The sequence below is a fragment of the Tachyglossus aculeatus genome, chromosome 1 (assembly GCF_015852505.1).
Source record: "Tachyglossus aculeatus isolate mTacAcu1 chromosome 1, mTacAcu1.pri, whole genome shotgun sequence".
Taxonomy (NCBI): Eukaryota; Metazoa; Chordata; class Mammalia; order Monotremata; family Tachyglossidae; genus Tachyglossus; species Tachyglossus aculeatus.
The window spans coordinates 110,708,667-110,727,852 of NC_052066.1; the positions used below are offsets into that span (position 1 = coordinate 110,708,667).

The following is a 19,186-nucleotide window of genomic DNA, read 5'->3' on the forward strand; positions in this document are numbered from 1 at the left end:
TCGCAGCCTCCATTTGGCCTTCAATTCTCTAAACTTTCCTTTCTGTGTGGCTGACTACAATTGCATCCCCTTTCTTGGGCTTTTAATGTTTTGTTCAGTATTCCTTTCTGCTGGGTCTTCTTCCTTCCTGATTCTGCTGCTTCTTTGTTCACTAGATTTTTTTTCTTCACTCAATCAGTGGCATTTGAGCACTTATTACGTGCAGAACACTGTACTAAGCACTTGGGAGAGTACAATACAACAGTACAGTGCTTTGCACACAGTAAGCACCCAGTAAAGATGATTAATAATGACAGAACTAACAGACACGTTCCCTTCGCATAACCTCTCCTTTCGAACCGTCTCATTTTCTCCTGCTTTCTATTTCCATTATCCTACAAGTATCTCAAATGCAGGGTCCATATCTTTCATCTACCATAGTCGCCTGCACAATTAGTACAGCATGCCACATAAAGTAGGCGTCCTGTTCAGCACATAGCATTGCACAGAGTAGTCAGGCAATCAGTGCACTCTATGTAATGGTTGCCCAATAAAGCCTTCCACATACAGTAGGCACCCAATAAATCTCTCTGCAGAGTAGGCATCCAGTCTATAATAATGATAATAATATGCAATATTTGTTGAGCGCTTACCATATGCCAGACACTGCACTAAGCTCTGGGGTAGATGAAAGCAAATCAGGTTGGACACAGACACAGTCCCTGTCCCACATGATGATTATGGTATTTGTTAAGCGCTTACTATTTGCCAAGCACTGTTCTAAGCTCTGGGGTAATGAGGTAATCAGGTTGTCCCACGTGGGGCTCACAGTCTCAATCCCCATTTTACAGATGAGGTAACAAGCACAGAGAAGGTAAGTGGCTTCCCCAAAGTCACACAGCTGATAAGTGGTGAAGCTGGGATTAGAACGCAGGACCTCTGACTCCTAAACCCGTGCTCTTTCCCCTAAGCCATGCTGCATGGGGCTCACAGTCTCATTCCCCATTTTACAGATGAGTTAACTGAGGCACAGAGAAGTGAAGTGATTTGCCCAAGGTCACACAGCAGATAAGTGGCAGAGCCGAGATTAGGACCCACAAACCTCTGACTCCCAGTCCCGTGCTCTATCCACTAGGCCACGCTGCTTCATTGGTTCTCATGCCATGTCTCATGTGGTCTTTGCCCTCTCTCAGAATAGGTGGGGACTAAGAGAGCTGGAATAAGTTTGCATTATGTGGCCCTGATTCAACAGCATGGCTCAGTGGCAAGAGCCCGGGCTTGAGAGTCAGAGGTCATGGGTTCTAATCCCAACTCCGCCACTTGTCTGCTGTGTGACTTTGGGCAAGTCACTTCACTTCTCTGGGCCTCAGTTACCTCATCTGTAAAATGGGGATTAAGACTGTGAGCCCTACATGGGACAACCTAATCACCTTGTATCGCCCCCAGCGCTTAGAACAGTGCTTTGCACATAGGAAGCGCTTAACAAATGCCATCGTTATTATGATTACCATCTTTTATTACCCTGTTTTTATGGTGCCCGGCAGTGTGAGCATGTGAATGGTAAACAAAAATGGCTACAATCCAATCCCAGCTACTTCCCTGACATTTTTGTCTTGCACAAACCGTTTAGCTCGTTTGTTCTTGATTTTCTTCATCTTTAAATGGAGTATAGAAACTTGATCAAAGTTTTAACTGAGACTTTTAGGATCAAACTATTATTTCTATGGACAATAACTCTCACTAGACCTGACCATTCTCCTCTGCGATCCTGCATTTCCTCCTTCCTGCCTCCAACAACTGAACCTCAATATAAAGCACTTGGAGTTCAATATGTCTAAAACCAAGTTCTTCAACTTTGCTCCCTTGCTTTCATGTGACATTGCAAAGAGTGATCACCCAGAAATACTGGAGTCATTTGCAGTGTATGGGCTTGCCAGAGGAGCAGTGGTATCACCTCACTGCTGAGGCTTTATGATCTGATCGGGAACAGCCACAGAGGCAGGTACTAAATGCACCTAGTTTTGAATAGGTCATTCCTCATCAGAGTTGTTCTGTTGAGGGGCAATTTCATATTTAGACAATAGCTTAAAACACTCCTTCCTTTTCTGCTCAGAGGTAGAAGTGGACTCCAATACCACTTCACTATCACCCCTTCTGAAGATCCTGCTGTTTTCCCATATTGCAATGGAGGGAAGCTATACTGTATGTGGTGTTCTTGTCTTGCTTTTGTTTCTTGTTTTCAGTGGGACCAATTTTTTGTTGTTGTTGTTGCTGCTGCTTAATGTTTCTAATGTTAAGCTACCATTTTAAGTCCCCTCTCAGGATTGCACCTGGAGAATTTCCAGTACTCTACCAGTCTCGACTAGGTGAGGGAGAGTCAAGCAGAGGCCTACCTATTCCATTCTTAGTTTGGGCAGTGGCTAGCAAGTGGAAGGCAGTCTGCTACAAGTCAAAACTTACTTGTGCTGGGGAGCAGGGGCATGGGAGAGAGGAAGCAATGGAGGGAAGCTGCATTGTATGTGGAGTTCTCGTCTTGCTTTTTGTTTCTGGCTTTCAGTGTGACCAATTTTTTGTTGTTGTTGCTGCTGCTTAATGTTTCTAATGTTAAGCTACCATCTTAAGTCCCCTCTCAGGATTGCACCTGGAGCATTTCCAGTACTCTACCAGTCTCGACTTTGTGAGGGAGAGTCAAGCAGAGGCCTACCCATTCCATTCTTAGTTTGGAAGAGTGGAAGGCAATCTGCTACAAGTCAAAACTTACTTGTGCTGGGCAGCAGGGGCATGGGAGAGAGCTGAGGGCAGAGATTCAAGTTTGTGTGAAAGAAGACAATTGTAAACCACCTCCATATTTTTACCAAGAAATCTCTATGGATTCACTGCCAGAATGACTGCAGATGGAGGTGGGGAATTCTATGTATTCATGGAGTCGCTGTGGGTCGAAGACATCTCAACAACATAAGACAAGACCATCTTAAGTACTGTTGCATTCAAATTGCTTGTGGAAAGAATGAACCAGAGGCAGCTGTGCAAGCCACCTCCAGTACCCCTTACTCCTAGCCTCCAAAGCCAGCTGTGGGGGAGTAACACTGCCCCATCCCCAGGACATGGGCTCCCATCAACCTCTGTACAGACCAGGAAGGACACAGTGGTAAGGAAACTCCTTACTATTGGCTTTAAAGCCCTCAATCACCTTATCCTCCTATCTTACTTCATGTATTCCCTACTGCAATCCAGAAGCCAGTTTGCTCCTTTAAGGCCAACCTACTAACTGTACCTCAATCTCATCTTTCTTGCCACCAATGCCTTGCCCTCATCCTGCCTTTAGTCTGAAATGTCCCCTCCCCCACCGCATACATGACAGACCACCACTCTCCCTACCTTGAAAGCCTTATTAAAATTGTATTTCCTATTTCATTCAATCGTATTTATTGAGTGATGTACTAAGCACTTGGGAGAGTACAATATAACAGTGAACACATTCTCTGCCTACAATGAGTGTCTAGAGGGGCAGACAGACAACAATATAAATAGAGTTCCTCCAGGAGGCATTACCTGACTGAGCCCTCATTTCCTGTACTCCCCCTCTCTTCTGTATCACACTGGCACTTGGATTTGAACCCTTTAAGGACTTGATATTCTTCCTGCCCTAAGCACCACAGGATTAATATATATCTCTAATTCATATTAATGCCTGTCTTCCCATTTTAGACTGTAAGCTTCTTGTGGGATGGGAACATGTCTACCAAGTCTTTTACTCTCCCCAGGGCTTCGAACAGTGTGCTACACAGTAAATGCTCAATAAATACAATTGATTGACTGACCAACCATTAGAACATTGAGAATGTCATCAAGCTCTGAGGGACATGAAATTCTCCTTCCTTGTTTGTTGTCACCTTTGTCTTCTCTATTTTTGTTCACCTTTCAGTTAGGGCCTATGTCAAACCTCCACTCTACCAGCTTTATTCTTAAGCTATGAGGTCCTTGGGTCCAGAGAATATGTGTCCTTCTGGCCTGGAACAATCTCCCCTTTCACATCAGAGAAGCAGCGTGGCTTAGTGGAAAGAGCATGGGCTCGGGAGTCAGACGTCATGGGTTGTAATCCTGCCTCTGCCACTCGTCATCTGTGTGACTTTGGGCAAGTCACTTAACTTCTCTGGGTCTCGGTTACCTCATCCGTAAGATGAGGATTAAGACTGTGAGCCCCACATGGGACAACCTGATGGCCGTGTACCTATCTCTGTGCTTAGAACAGTGCTTGGCAGATAGTAAGTGCTTAACAAATACCAACATTATTATCATTATTATCCAACAGCCCACGACTCTCCCCACCTTTCAACTCCTACTAAAACCAAGATTTCCAAGAGGCTTTTACTAAGCCCTCATTTCCCATACCTACCCACCCCTCTGAATTGCCTAAATCCTTGGGTGTATACCCCATGTGCCCTTTGATACTTGCACCAGTATCACAGCATCTAAGTACATATCCTTGTACTCTTCTATTCTTCCATCTGTAGTGTTTTAAATGTCTGTCTACCCTCTAGATTGAATGCTGGCTGGGAACAGAGAATTGTGTCCACCAACTTTTTTATATCGGTCATTTCCAAGCACTTAGTACAGTGCTCTGCGTGGCTCAGTGGAAAAAGTCCGGGACTGGGAGTCAGAGGTCATGGGTTCTTAACCCGACTCCGCTGCTTGTCAACTTTTTGACCTTGGGCAAGTTACTTGACTTCTCTGTGCCTCAGTTACCTCATCTGTAAAATAGGGATGAAGACTTTGAGCCCCACGTGGGACAACCTGATAATATTGTATCCTCCCCAGCGCCTAGTACAGTGCTTTGCACATAGTAAGTGCTTATTAAATGCCATAATTATTATTAGAGAAGCAGCATGGCTCAGTGGAAAGAGCATGGGCTTGGGAGCCAGAGGTCATGGGTTCTAATTCTGACTCCACCACTTGTCAGCTGTGTGACTTTGGGCAAGTCACTTAACTTCTCTGTGCCTCAGTTCCCTCATCTGTAAAATGGGGATTAAGACTATGATCTCCACGTGGAACAACCTTGATTACCTTGTATCCCCCCAGTGGTTAGAACAGTGCTTGGCACATAGTAATTGCTTAATACCAACATTATTATTATTAAGTGCTCAATACCATTTCTTTCCCAAGCACTTAGTACAGTGCTCTGCACCCATTAAGCACTCAATAAATATCATTGATTGACTATTCGTGTATTTCTCACTACGATTCATGTATTTTTCACAAAGTGAACACTTAAAAATATTACTACGCATACTAACTGTAGCTTCCATGTAATTAGTTCTGCTTTATATTGTCATTTCTGAAAATAAATGTACAATAAAGTGGTTTTCTTTAGCAAGATTTGAAGGAAGATTAAGTGTAAAGTTGTGTTCTGCAATTTATTTTTAAAGAAAAATCTGCTGTTAACACCATTCAATTTAGGGTACTTTGAATCACAAACCAGCAAAATTATGTAATGGACCAGTTTCAGGAAGGCTAGATTATGACAGGCATAGTCGTTCCAAATTAATATTTAAAGCTTCATGTAAGAATAGTTCACATTTTAATAAATGAAAATAAATAACAAAAGCACTAAGTAATAAAAACACAGAGAGGTTAATCACCTGGCAGAAGCCACATATAAATAGAGCAAAAAAATTATTTTTTAAATAATCTAAAGGATATTTTATGCTACATTTATGTAGCATCTATTATTTTTAATTATAGTGTCAAACTCCTGGGGGCTTAATTGATTTATGAGGTGTGTTACTGTCCTGGGAAATTTACCTAGTCGCTTTCTTTGAAACAAGCCTCATTCAAACATTTACTTCATGCACTGAAATGGTATCCCACAGGAAATAGAACAATAGAACTGAATTCTTTGTTTATACATATAAGAATGATAAATAGTGTGTCAGAACTGATTCTTCCACTTCTTTCCATGTAACCTTTGAATTGCTAATTAAAAACAATTTGCTTCTGAAAAGTTCCTGAAACAGTGAGTAGAAATGGATTTAAGAATTAGCCAAATGTTAGTAATGATGTATCCAGGTAATCACAAAGAAATAGATATGGAAAATGGATCATTCATGCCTGAATCATTCAGTTTGATAAGGAAAGTCAATAAGAAAAATAATCTTGTTTGGGTTGAGATAAAATGCAATCATACCTCAGATTATAGCCACTCCATGGGATACGACTTGCATCAATGAATGTCACAGGAAAATACATTCCTTCCCATTGCCCCCATCTGCCTTAAAACCAGACAACACTCGGAGGATTTTGGAAGAAATTCTCACAGATATTTACCAGATTTTCAAGGTATTTAAAGGATCCCTGAGCAGATAACAAAAGAAGTTGTTCATAAACTCCATGTGGGCAGTAATCATGTCTACCTACTCTACTGTACTGTACAAACCCAAGGCCTTATTAGAGTGTGCTACACCCAATAAGTACTCAGTAAATACCACTGATAAACTGATTGAACTGGGGCAGTATCTTCATTTAGAGATGGATGATGCAGGTGTCAATGGGTCAGTTACATCTCACTCAGAGAAATGATTCAAAGAGGATCGCATCAAACTTTTTCAATCCAACGAATCACTGACTGAACCCAAAACAGGCAAAGTTATATTTTCTCTTCCACTGGTTTAATCAATATTGCACCAATTTTGGAGAAAATGGAAGAATTTACATATGTAATTGAAAATAATCCCCCATTGGCAAAGGGATCTGAAGTTCTCAGAGCTGTTGAGAAGGAGTTAGCCTACTTTAAGAAGGCTGTAATTGTAGACACATTCTTCACTGATAAGAACAGCCACAATCAATCAGTAGAATTTGTTGAGCACTAACCATGTGCATGTGAATCTGAGAGTGTGCAATGCAATGGGCAGACATTATTCCTGCCCTTATGTAATAATAATAATAATAATAATAATAATGATATTTGTTAAGTGCTATGTGTCAAACAGTGCTTTAAGCACTGGGGTAGATACAGGGTAATCAGGTTGTCCCACTTGGGGCTCACTGTTATAATCCCCACTTTACAGATGAGGTAACCAAGACACAGAGAGGTTAACTGGCTTGCCCAAGGTCACACAGCAGACAAGTGGTGAAGGCAGGATTAGAACCCATGCCCTCTGACTCCCGAGGCTGTGCTTTTTCCACTAAACCACACTGCTTCTCTTAGCTTTGCTTAGAAGTTAATGATACATAAATTTAATGGGGGTAGCGAAGTCAAACCCAATTGCTTTGGTGATGCAGAAGTGTTGAAGTAGCAGTTGGCAGGAATATAAAGTAGGGATAGTGAGCAATGATTGGGGAATGTCTCCTGGAGGAAGTCAATCAATGAGAAGCAGCATGGCATAGTGGATAGAGCACGGACCTGGGAGACAGAAAGTCATGGGTTCTAATCTTGACTCTGCCACTTGTCTACGGTATGACCTTAGACAAGTCTCTTCACTTCTCTGTGCTTCAATTATTTCATCTGTAAAATGGGGATCGAGAGTGTGAGCCCATGTGGGACAAGGACTCCGTCCAACCCGATTTGCTTGTATCCATTCCAGTGCTTAGTATAGGGTCTGGCACAGTGTAAGCGCTTAACAAATACCATAATCATCATCATCAATGGTATTTATTGAGTGCTTACTGTGTGAGAACACTGTACTTTGTGTGGGAGAGTACGATACCACAGAGTTGGTAGACGTAATCCCTGTCCAGAATGAGTTTAGGGTAGAGGATGAGTTTACAGTTTAGGGATATATAATCTTTTTTTGGACAAGGAATATGTCTACCAACTCTTGCATAGTACTCTCTCAAGTGCATTAGTACCTTTGATTGATTTCAGAAGGGTGTTAAAGATGAGGAGAGCAGTGGTTTGCTGTATAATAATAATGATGGTATTTAAGTGCTTACTATGTGCAAAGCACTGTTCTAAGCACTGGATGGGAAGGGGGAAGGAGTTCCAGGAAGAAGAAGGGAGTGAGATGGAGGTCGGTGGTGAAATAGATGAGAACAACATACAATGACTAGATTAGCTCAAGAAAAATGAAGCATGAGATAGGAGTTGTAGTGGAAGAGGAATGAGGATAAGTTTGAGGGAAAGAGCTGATTGAGTGTCTTAAGGTCAATGGTCAGAAATTCCTACTTGATAAGGAAAGGAAGGGACAATCGTAAAGCTTTTAAGGAGTTGGGATACAAGTGCAGAATGGTGCTTTAGAAAAATGATCGAGGCAACAGAGTGATGTATGGATTGGACAAGGGAGAGACTAGAGTGGAACGGTGTACGAGGAAGGTAATACAGCAATTGAATAGGGATAAAAAATAGTGGATGGCAATTTGGATGGAGAGGAAGTGGCAGATTCTGAGAAAAAGCATGACGTAGTGGTAGGATGACATAGAAGGGAGTGGAAGAAAAGAAAAGGAGGGCTTAGTCAGGGAAGACCTGTTGGAGGAGAGGTGTCTTCAGTAAGACTTTGAAGGAGGGGAGGGCAATTGTCTGTCAAGTATGAGGAGGGAGGGCATTCCAGACCAGAGTCAGGATGTGAGTGAGAGGTCAGTGGCAAGATAGAAGTGATCGAGGAACAGTGAGAAGGTTGTCATTAGAGGAGTGAAGTGTGTGGGCTGGGTTGTAATAGGGGAGTAGTGAAGTGAGGTAGGAGGGGGCAAAGTGATTGAGTGCTTCAAAGCCATTGGTGAGGAGTTTCTGTTTGACATGGAGGTGGATGGACAACCAGTGGAGGTCCTTGAGGAGTGGAGAAAGGTTTTTGTAGAAAAATGATCAAGGCAGCAGAGTGAAGTATGGACTGGAGTGGGGAGAGGCAGGAGGCTGGGAAGTCAGCAAGGAGGATTATATATTAATTAAGGAGGGATAGGATAAGTGCTTGGATTAGCATGGTAGCAGTTTGTAGTAGTAGTAGTAGTAGTAGTAATTGAGAAGCAGCATGGCATAGTGGAGAGAACATGGGCCTGGGAGCCCAAAGGTCATGTGTTCCAATCCTGACTCTGCCACTTTTCTGCTGTGTGACTTTGGGCAAGTCACTTCACTTCTCTTTGCCTCAGTTGCCTCATCTGTAACATGGGGATTGAGACTGTGAGGCCCACAAGAAACAGGGACTGTGTCCAACTTGATTAGCTTGTATCCACCTCAGCACTTAGTACAGTGCCTGGCACATAGGCAGAATTTAACAAATGCCACAATTATTATCATTAAAGATTCTCAGCCTGGGAGTCAGAGGACCTGGGTTCTAATTCAGGCTTTGCCATTTGCCTGCTGTGTGACCTTGGGAAAATCACTCAATTTCTTTGGGCCTCAGTTTCCTCATCTGTAAAATCAAGCCTACTCCCTCCTAGTTAGTCTGTGAGCCCCATATAGGACAGGGACTGCATCCAACCTGATTATCTTGAATTTACCTTGCATCGTAGTACAGGGTTTGGCACATTAATCAATCATATTTACTAAGCACTAACTAGACTTTGTCCTTTAAGGCACTCAACCACCTTGCCCCATACTACTTCACCTCAATAATCTCCTACTACAGGCCACCCTTTGGTGTCAGTTTACTCATTTCATCCCGATCTCCTCTATCACGCCACTGACCCCTTTTCAACATCCTCCCATTAGCCTGGAACTCCCTTGCCCTCCAAATACACCATACCACTTCTCTCTTCAACTTCAGAGCACGCTTAATGTCATATCTTCCTTCCTCTCCCCCTCATCCCCCTCTCCATCCCCCCATCTTACCTCCCTCCCTTCCCCACAGCACCTGTATATATGTATATATGTTTGTACATATTTTTTTACTCTATTTATTTATTTAATTTATTTGTACATATCTATTCTATTTATTTTATTTTGTTAGTATGTTTGGTTTTGTTCTCTGTCTCCCCCTTTTAGACTGTGAGCCCACTGTTGGGTAGGGACTGTCTCTATATGTTGCCAATTTGTACTTCCCAAGCCCTTAGTACAGTGCTCTGCACATAGTAAGCGCTCAATAAATACGATTGATGATGATGATCTTTTCATGAGACCCTCCCTGATTAAGCCCTCTTTTCCCCAGTTTGCTCTCCTTTCTGCATCATCTAAGCACTTGGGTCTGCGAACTTTGGACATTTGATATCCATTCCACCCCCAACCCCACAGCATACATGTAAATATCTTTAAATTATTTGTTATAAATAACATATTGATTGGGAGAGTATAATACAACAGAATTGGTAGACATGTTTCCTTTTCACATCTGGAGGGGGAGACAATAATATGAATAAATAAGTGTGTACCAAGTGTTAAGTACATAGAAAGTGCTTAACATATTCTATCACTAATATTATTATTGTTCTTGGTAATGTCTGTCTCCCCCTCTAGACTGAAACTCATTATGGGCATGTCTTCTAATTCTGTTGCATTGTACTCTCCCAAGGGCTTAGACAGTGCTCTGCACATAGTAAGTGCTCAATAAATACCATTGGTTGACTGATCGGGAGAGTATAAAACAATAGAATTGGTAGGCACATTCCCTTCCCACTACGAGCTTACAGACTGGAGGAGGAGACAGACAATAATATAAATAGAGAAGCAGCATGGCTCAGTGGAAAGAACATTGGCTTTGGAGTCAGAGGTCATGGGTTCAAATCCTGGCTCCACCAATTGTGAGCTGTGTGACTTTGGGCAAGTCACTTAATTTCTCTGTGCCTCAGATACCTCATCTGTAAAGTGGGGATTAAGACTGAGCCCCCGGTGGGACTACCTGATCACCTTGTAACCTCTCCAGCACTTAGAACAGTGCTTTGCACATAGTAAGCGCTTAATAAATGCCATCATTATTATTATTATTATTAAATAAACAATTGCTTACTATGTGTTAAGTACATAGTAAGTGGTTAACCAATCCTATCAACACTGTTATTGTCATTATCATTATTGTTATGGAAATATTGTTGAAGAAGAAACAATAGGATTTGATGTGCTTAGAACAGTGACTTTCTCATAGTAAGCACTTAACAAATACCGTAATAATTTGATGATAGACTAAATGTGGGGGTTGAAAGAGAAAGTCAGGGATGATGACAAATTTACAGCCTTGAGAAATCAAGAGGATGGTGGTTTTCTCAACTAGTGTTCTCACTTGTATGCTCTCTCAGTCCCTAGAGAAAACTTCTACTTTGGTAGCATCCTGCAAAGACTGAGAATCATATTATAATTCCTCATTTAGTTAATAGTGTGCTTTTATGGTTTGAATTATTTCAATAAAGATTAGTTTAGTGCTGCTTAGCATTATTGTATGTAGTACATAAAATGATTTCACAGTATTTTTCAGTGTTTCTGGAATGGATCCTAATTTATACAGTGAAAGTCCATGAGAAAACATACCCCATAGTACATCAGCTCAGGAGGCAAGGAGTGCAAACCAGTTGGAAGCCTTTGGTATAATAAAGTCTTTCAATCTTGTGTATACAGTAATCTCTCCAAAAAAGGAACATTCAAACTCGAAGGTTGTTGCTTTTCTTGCTGCTTATTATTGATTGTCAGAATTATACTGTACATTTTATGCCTTTTACTCATCCCCAAATATCTATTCTTATCCCAATTATTCGGAATAAGAAATTGAAATGCTGCTCATAAAAAATACGAACAGTACATTAAAACGAATTCACACATTACACCTCCATGGAGTGTTAAATAAGTGTTTGTTAGGGTCAGTTGATACTAATTATCAATTAGTACCTCGGTTGTATTTATTGAGTGTCTACTGTGAGCAGAGCCCTTTACCACATGCTTGTTAGGATTCTACAGTTTTACAGAAGTAAAGGAATTTTCCCTTTCCTCAAAGAGCTAATAATCTTATTGAAAAGACAGACAAATCACAGACAGTGGAAGTAGGAGGGAGTATGTTGAGAACTTGTAATAACAGGAGAATTGAAAGATGAACATACAGATAGCTTGCATAATTCAGTGCATAAATACATTCTAAGCATGGCTGCAGAAATGGTTGTTGGATTAATGGAAATTAGAGAAATTCATAATCATTTATGTTACACTTCAACTATAAGGGCTGAAGTGGATTAGAACTTTGTTCCTCTGATATTGTCCTTTGGTGAATATGCCTCAATTTAATAAGTCTTTGTTTCTTGTGTGGTTTTTTTACCCCTTACTTTATAATTACTTTAGGGCCTGTCTCCCCTGGTAGAGTGTAAGATCTTTGTGGTCAGGGAACTTGCCTACTAACTCTATTGAGCCCTTAATACAGTGCTCAATAAATATTGATCGATTGCTTCATGTGATCTAACCAAAAGATTTTGGGATTTCCAGGAGATGAGGAATGAATCAATCAATAGTATTTATTGAGCACCTACTGTGTACAGAGCACTGTACTAAGCACTTGGGAAAGTACAGTATAACATAGTTGGTAGACACATTCCTGGCCCACAAGGAGCTTACTGAAACCTCTTCACACAGGGGCTATAGATAGTGGGGGGAAGGGCAAGCAGAGAAAATACAGTAAAAGGGTGGTGTAAAAGTCAAGAGATCATGAGATGCTAACTCCATGAGGGCACAGGGAGCCACTGGCACTCTGAGGTGTAACGTGACCTGATCTGGATAGGGTAATCATCCATAGATGGCCTGCCTCACCCCTTATAGCTCTGGGGAAATGACAATGAAGGGAAAACATGCTTTAGTTCCTAGCTTACCCTTGCCAGGCCAGTGGCTTGACATTTAATAAGGAAATGTAAGACATCATTTTCTGAGGACTACTACCCAAAAGCCATCAATCTAGAAGGATTGTAACAGATTTTAAAGTGGTAGCAAATTAGTCACTGGGTTTCTCGAACCAACAGACAACCTGGATTTTGAAAGTTTGGTCATAAAGGCATTTAGAGTAAATGCTTTCTTCACTTAAAGATGCATTTAGTAACAACAGTGGTTTTTTTAAGGATTTACTATGTGTTAAATGCTGTACTAAGCACTGGGGTACCTACAAGATAATCAGATGGGAAACAGTTTCTATTTCTCGGAGGGCTCAGAATCTAAACGAGAGGGAGAACAGGAATTTAGTCCTCATTTTATTGTATCAAAAAGTAAACCCCTCAAGGGACAGGGTCTGAGTCCAATTCTCACTTGTATGCACTTTTCCAGTGCCTAGTACAGAGTTAAGCACACAGTAATTGTTTAATAAATACTATTTGGCATTATCCCTACCTCTTCAAAATATGAAAAGTTTCAGTATTGGAAAGACTTCCAGATGAAGCAGGAGAATCTTTCAGGTATAAAGATTTTGGATTAACAGCACTGGAGTAAAGAAGAAATAATTCATGAGAATCAATCAGTAATATCCACTGAGCACTTACTGTGTGCAGGTCACTGTAGTAAGTGCTTGAAAGAGTGCAATACTACAGTTTGTAAACATATTCCCTGCTGTCAAGGAATTTACAGTGGAAGAATTATCCAGTACACATCTTTGTCCATTTGTTTCTGTGTCACAATAATAATAATAATAATAATTATGGTATTTGTTAAGGGCTTACTATGTGCCAGACACTGTACTAAATACTGGGGTGGTTACAAGCAAATTGGGTTGGACACAATACCTTGTCCCACTTGGGGCTCACAATGTCAATCCCCGTTTTACAGATGAAGTAACTGAGGCACAGAGAAGTTAGGTGACTTGCCCAAGGTCACACTGCAGATATGTGGCACAGCTGGGATTAAAACCCATGGCCTTTTAATTCCCAGGTTTGTGCTCTATCCACTGTGCAATGCTGCTTCTCTTCTCAGTCTCAATCCAATACTATTGACCTGTGCAAGTATTGTTCTCTTGGTTGCTAAAGAGACAATGTCTCTTTGGTGCACTGCCATTGATGTGAGCTCATGTTAGAAACTCTGCTCACCCTAAATGGGCAAGCAACGATCTCTTCAAATTAACAAATGGAGGAAAAATCACTCATAGTGGGATCTTCTTCCAACACGACTTATAAATTTTAACCCAAATGCTCACCCAGAATATTTTCAGATGACTTTAAGACATTGGCTTTAAGACACTAATCAGTTCTCTCCTCCTGATCTTGCTTCTATGGTTGCCTACTACAACCCAGCCTATACCCTTTGCTCCTCTAATGCCAACCTACTGACTGTACTTTGATCTTGTCTACTTCTTTACCAACACCTTATCCACATTATCCCTCTGGCCTGGAATTCCTTCTCCCCTCATATCTGACAGACCATCCCTCTCCCCACCTTAAAAATCCATACAAAAACCACATTTTCTCCAAGAGTCCTTCTGTAATTAAACCCTAATTTACCCTATTTGTCCTCCCTTTTGCCTCACCTATATATTTGGATCTGTGCTTTCCATAAAGTAAGCTCTCAATAAATATGATTAAATAAATGAATGCCCCTTGAACACTTGACAAATACTCCACTCCCCAGTCCCACAGCACTTATTTTCAAATCTTTATACTCTGCCATTTCCCCTATCTGTAATTCATCTTAATGTCCATCTCCCCACCTAGACTGTAAGTTCCTTGTGGGCAGGAACCATGCCTACCATTCCTACTGTATTGTACTTTACTGTTGTAATGTACTTAGTACAGTGTTCTGCACACAGTAAGTACTCAGTAAATGCAGGTGATTGATTATTGTATTGTACTCTCCCAAGTGCTTAGTTCTTAGTGCTTAGCTCTATAAATAACACTAATTGATGGATTGTTTTAAATAAAATTAAGGGGAAAACTGACAGTTTGTTTATTCCATTAGGATTGGTACTATTCTTGAGAGCTCTATATACATTTCAGCTTCAAACTAAACCTTCTCCAATTACATCCAAGTTACATCCATTGTCAGCCAACTTTAGTACTGAGATATTTATATATACACCCCACTTAGCACTTCCGTTGTGTATGTGCATGCATTATATATAACCTTTAGTACAAGTATACAAATATAAATGTATATATACATTTGTGATTAATTATACAATTTATTCTGATTGCCTCACTATACCCATCTTTCCTGTTAGAATGTAAAGTTCTTGTGGGCAGGGAATGGGTCTTACCTATTTGTTGTACTTTCCCAGATGCTTAGTGCAGTGATTACTGTTACACTCAGTGGCTGATCAACAAATGGAGAAGCAGCGCGGCTCAATGGAAAGAGCCCGGGCTTTGAAGTCGGAGGTCATGGGTTCAGATCCCGGGTCTGCCAATTGTCAGTCACTTTGGGCAAGTCACTTAACTTCTCTGTGTCTCAGTTACCTCAACTGTAAAATGGGGATTAATACTGTGAGCCCCCCGTGGGACAACCTGATCTCCTTGTAACCTCCCCAGTGCTTAGAACAGTGCTTGGCACATAGTAAGCGCTTAATAATAATAATAATAGCATTTATTAAGCGCTTATTATGTGCCAAGCACTGTTCAAAGCACTGGAGAGGTTACAAGGAGATCAGGTTGTCCCACGGGGGGCTCACAGTCTTAATCCCCATTTTACAGATGAGGGAACTGAGACACAGAGAAGTTAAGTGACTTGCCCAAAGTCACACAGCTGACAACTGGCAGAGCCAGAATTGGAACCCATGACCCCTGACTCCAAAGCCCGTGGTCTTTCCACTGAGCCATGCTGCTTCCCTTAATAAATGCCATTATTATTATTATTATTACTAGTACTAAAGCAGTATGGCCTAGTGGAAAGAGCTTGTACTTGGGAGTCATGGGACATGAGTTCTGAAACCAGATCTGCCATTTGCCTGCTGTGTGACCTTGAGCAAGTCACTTAACTTCTTTGTGCCTCACTTTCCTCATCTGTAAAATGGGGATTCAACATCTGTGCTCCCTCCTACTTAGAATGTTCTTTCATTCAATCATATTTATTAAGTGCTTACTCCGTGTGGAGCATTGTACTAAATGCTTGGGAAAATACAATACAGCAATGAATAGTGACATTCCCTGTGACAGTGATAGTCACAACAGTGACAATGAGCTCACAGTCTAGAGGGGGGAGACAGGCATCAATACAAATAAATAAAATGTACATAAGTGCTCTGGGGCTGGGAGGGGGGAAGGGCAAAGGGAATAAGTCAGAACAATGCAGAAGGGAGTGGGAGATGAGGAAAAGTGGGGCTTAGTCTAGGAAGGCCTCTTGGAGGAGATGTGCCTTCAATAAAGCTTTGAAGAGAGGGAGGGTAAGTCCGTCAGATTTGAGGAGGGAGGGCATTCCAGGCCAGAAGCAGGATGTCGGCCAGGGGTCGGCGGTGAGACGGGCAAGATCGACACAGTGAGGTTAGCACTAGAGGAGTGAATTATGCAGGCTGGGTTGTAGGAGGAGAGAAGGAAGGTGAGGAAGGAGGCGACCAGGAGATGGAGTGCTTTAAAGCCAACAGTGAGTTGGTTTTGTTTGATATGGAGGAGGATAGGCAACCACTAGAGATTTTTGAGGAAGGGGGTGACATGTCCTGAACGTGTCTGTAGAAATATCATCCGGGCAGCAGAGTGAAGTATGGACTGGAGTGGGAAGGGAAAAGAGGTTGAGAGGTTGGCAAGGAAGCTAATGCAGTAATCTAGGCAGGAGAGGATGAATGATTGTATTAATGTGTATTAATTGTGTATTAATTGTGTATTAATGTGTATTAATTGTATTAATTTTTAGACTGTGAGCCCACTGTTGGGTAGGGACTGTCTCTATATGTTGCCAATTTGTACTTCCCAAGCGCTTAGTACAGTGCTCTGCACATAGTAAGCGCTCAATAAATACGACTGATGATGATTAATGTGGTCACAGTTTGGATGGAGAGGAAAGGCTGGATTTTAACGATGTTGTGAAGGTGGGACCGGCAGGATTTGTTGACAGATTGAATATGTGAGTTGAATGAGAGGAGTTAATGCTAAGCCAAGACTGTGGGTTTGTGAAATGGGAAGAATGGCATTGCCATCTACAGTGATGGGAAATTCAGGGGGAGGATAGGGACTGTGGGTCCCATGTGGGATCTGATTATCTTGTATTCACCCCAAAAATTAGTACAGTGCTTGGCACATAGTATTCACCTAAATACTACAATTATCATTATTATTATTATTACTACTACTATTCTAGGTGGGGAAATTTAGTAGAGGTTTGTTTCTCATATTTTTTTTTAAGTCTTTGACCAGCAGTTTCATTAGTGTTATCTTCTCTGCTTTACCTATTACTGAAGTTCACAGAGGATCATTTGTCTTCCAAACTTCTTTCAACTCCAATCATCCACATTTCTTTCCTGTTTTAAAAAGGATTATGAGCCTGCATTCTCATTTTGACCAATTAACCCTCCCTTATGGAGTGGAATATTACAAAAGGTAAATTGTGGCCAACAGTGCTTCCTGGCAAAGAAAAGGTCTGGTGCTCTTTAAGAAGTATTGTTCAAAATGATATTTAAAGATTTCTAATTCTCAGGGGATCCAGCAAGGAGCGTTTTCATGTTTTTACAAGCCTCTCTGCAGAAAGTATTATACTGTCCAGAAATGATGTTTAAAGTTTCAATAGCTTCTGGTTCCCTGTGCCACATCACCTTAACGTTGCCCTCAAATTGTTTCTGAATCACGTTTCCTCTGGCAAGAAGCATAACCCTCATTTCATATTACAGCTTACAATGTACAGTGCTCTTGCCCCACTGCAGAATGACTTTAATGTCAAAATGAAAAATGATAAAGTAAAAATTAAATAGCAACCATATGTTTTCTGTAATATGTCTTTGTTTTTCTGTGCAGGTAACAAACAACCACAGTATCTCTTGATAAAATTTGCAGTTGACCTTAAGGGTCTATCTTGAGGATTATTACTTGAAATAACTTACAACAAATATACACTAGGATTTACAGGATATATTACAAACTGCTTTTATCCACCTGGAGCCAGAGAAAAATTCTCCAAAGGGGTAAATTGGATACGTTGGGATTCTAGGGTGGAGAACAGTAATTCAATTCCTCTCTCTCACTTTTGTAGTTTACATTTTCAACAAGATAAGCGAATCCTTGAATTGAAACTATCAAAGTGCTAGTATTTATGGACAACTTTTCTCTTTTGCTTAATTCTTAAAGGCACCTCAGGATCATTAATACTTACCCCCACTTTGCCAAAATTTAATTCTTTAATAATAATAATAATGATGGCATTCAATAAGCGCTTACTATTTGCAAAGCACTATTCTAAGCACTGGAGGGGATACAAGGTGATCAGGTTGTCCCGCGTGCGGTTCACAGTCTTAATCCCCATTTTACAGATGAGGTAACTGAGGCACAGAGAAGTTAAGTGACTTGTCCAAAGTCACATAGCTGAAAAGCAGCAGAGCCAGGATTCGAACCCATGACCTCTGACTCCCAAGCCTGTGCTCTTTCCACTGAGCCATGCTGCTTCTCTGCATCTTGCTTCTATTTAAATCTCACCCACACTCTGTAAAGCAGTCTTGTTTTGGGGTGAAATCAACTTTCCCTTCCTCAACTGTCAAGTAAAAGGAATTTTGTATATATTATTTCTGAAAACAACAAGGCATTCAGAAGCACAGTGCCACCACCAAAAAGGTGAAGTAATCATTTTTTGGTATATACTCACCTTCATATGGATGTGAAGAAAACTCACAAGCCTTCAGTGAGATGAAGTTTGCTTTTATTAATATATGTTTTTGCTCTCTGATATTAGTGATATCTGCTTCCCTGCTGCAATGGCTGGATTTTTTCCAAGAGTGACACCTCTGAGCCCAAATTGAATGCTGGCACTCCAAAGTCACTCTCAAATCTTTCCTCCCATTTGTTTTCCTTCCCCAAACTTTACCTTTATGAAACAGAGGTGTGTATATTCAAGAAGCTCCTTAAGATGTTCAAACATCAAAACAAACTGGGCGTGTAACAGATAGAACAGCTTCTGTAATTTTGAGGAGGCTTTTACAGGCTATAAAAAGGATTCCAAAGGTCATATATGAAAGCAGTTATTACTTGCTTTGATATTTGCAAGAATGCTGTAAAAGAAGAAATAAGGACTGGAAGGGGAAAGTCAGCTATAATGCATTTGGTAAGAGAAAGGCACAAATTGAAAGTCAGAATCCCTGGCCTGCCTGAGTCCATCCTTCATTTGTTACTCCAGGTTCTTATTTTTAATATTTTCAGACATTCTCCTCATGAAATTGTCAATTTCTGCCAGGAGCTGATGAGCTCCTGTGCATGCCAGATGGCAAAGTTTTTA

At 41.0% G+C, this 19,186-nt stretch overlaps 1 non-coding gene across 1 annotated transcript; it reads left to right on the forward strand.

Annotated features, from left to right (window-relative positions):
• The first annotated feature begins 2,291 nt into the window (after positions 1 to 2,291).
• LOC119933490 lies at positions 2,292 to 2,429 on the forward strand. Its single transcript, XR_005452552.1, has one exon. It is a non-coding gene; the product is annotated as a small nucleolar RNA SNORA7 (small nucleolar RNA).
• Positions 2,430 to 19,186: the final 16,757 nt, after the last annotated feature.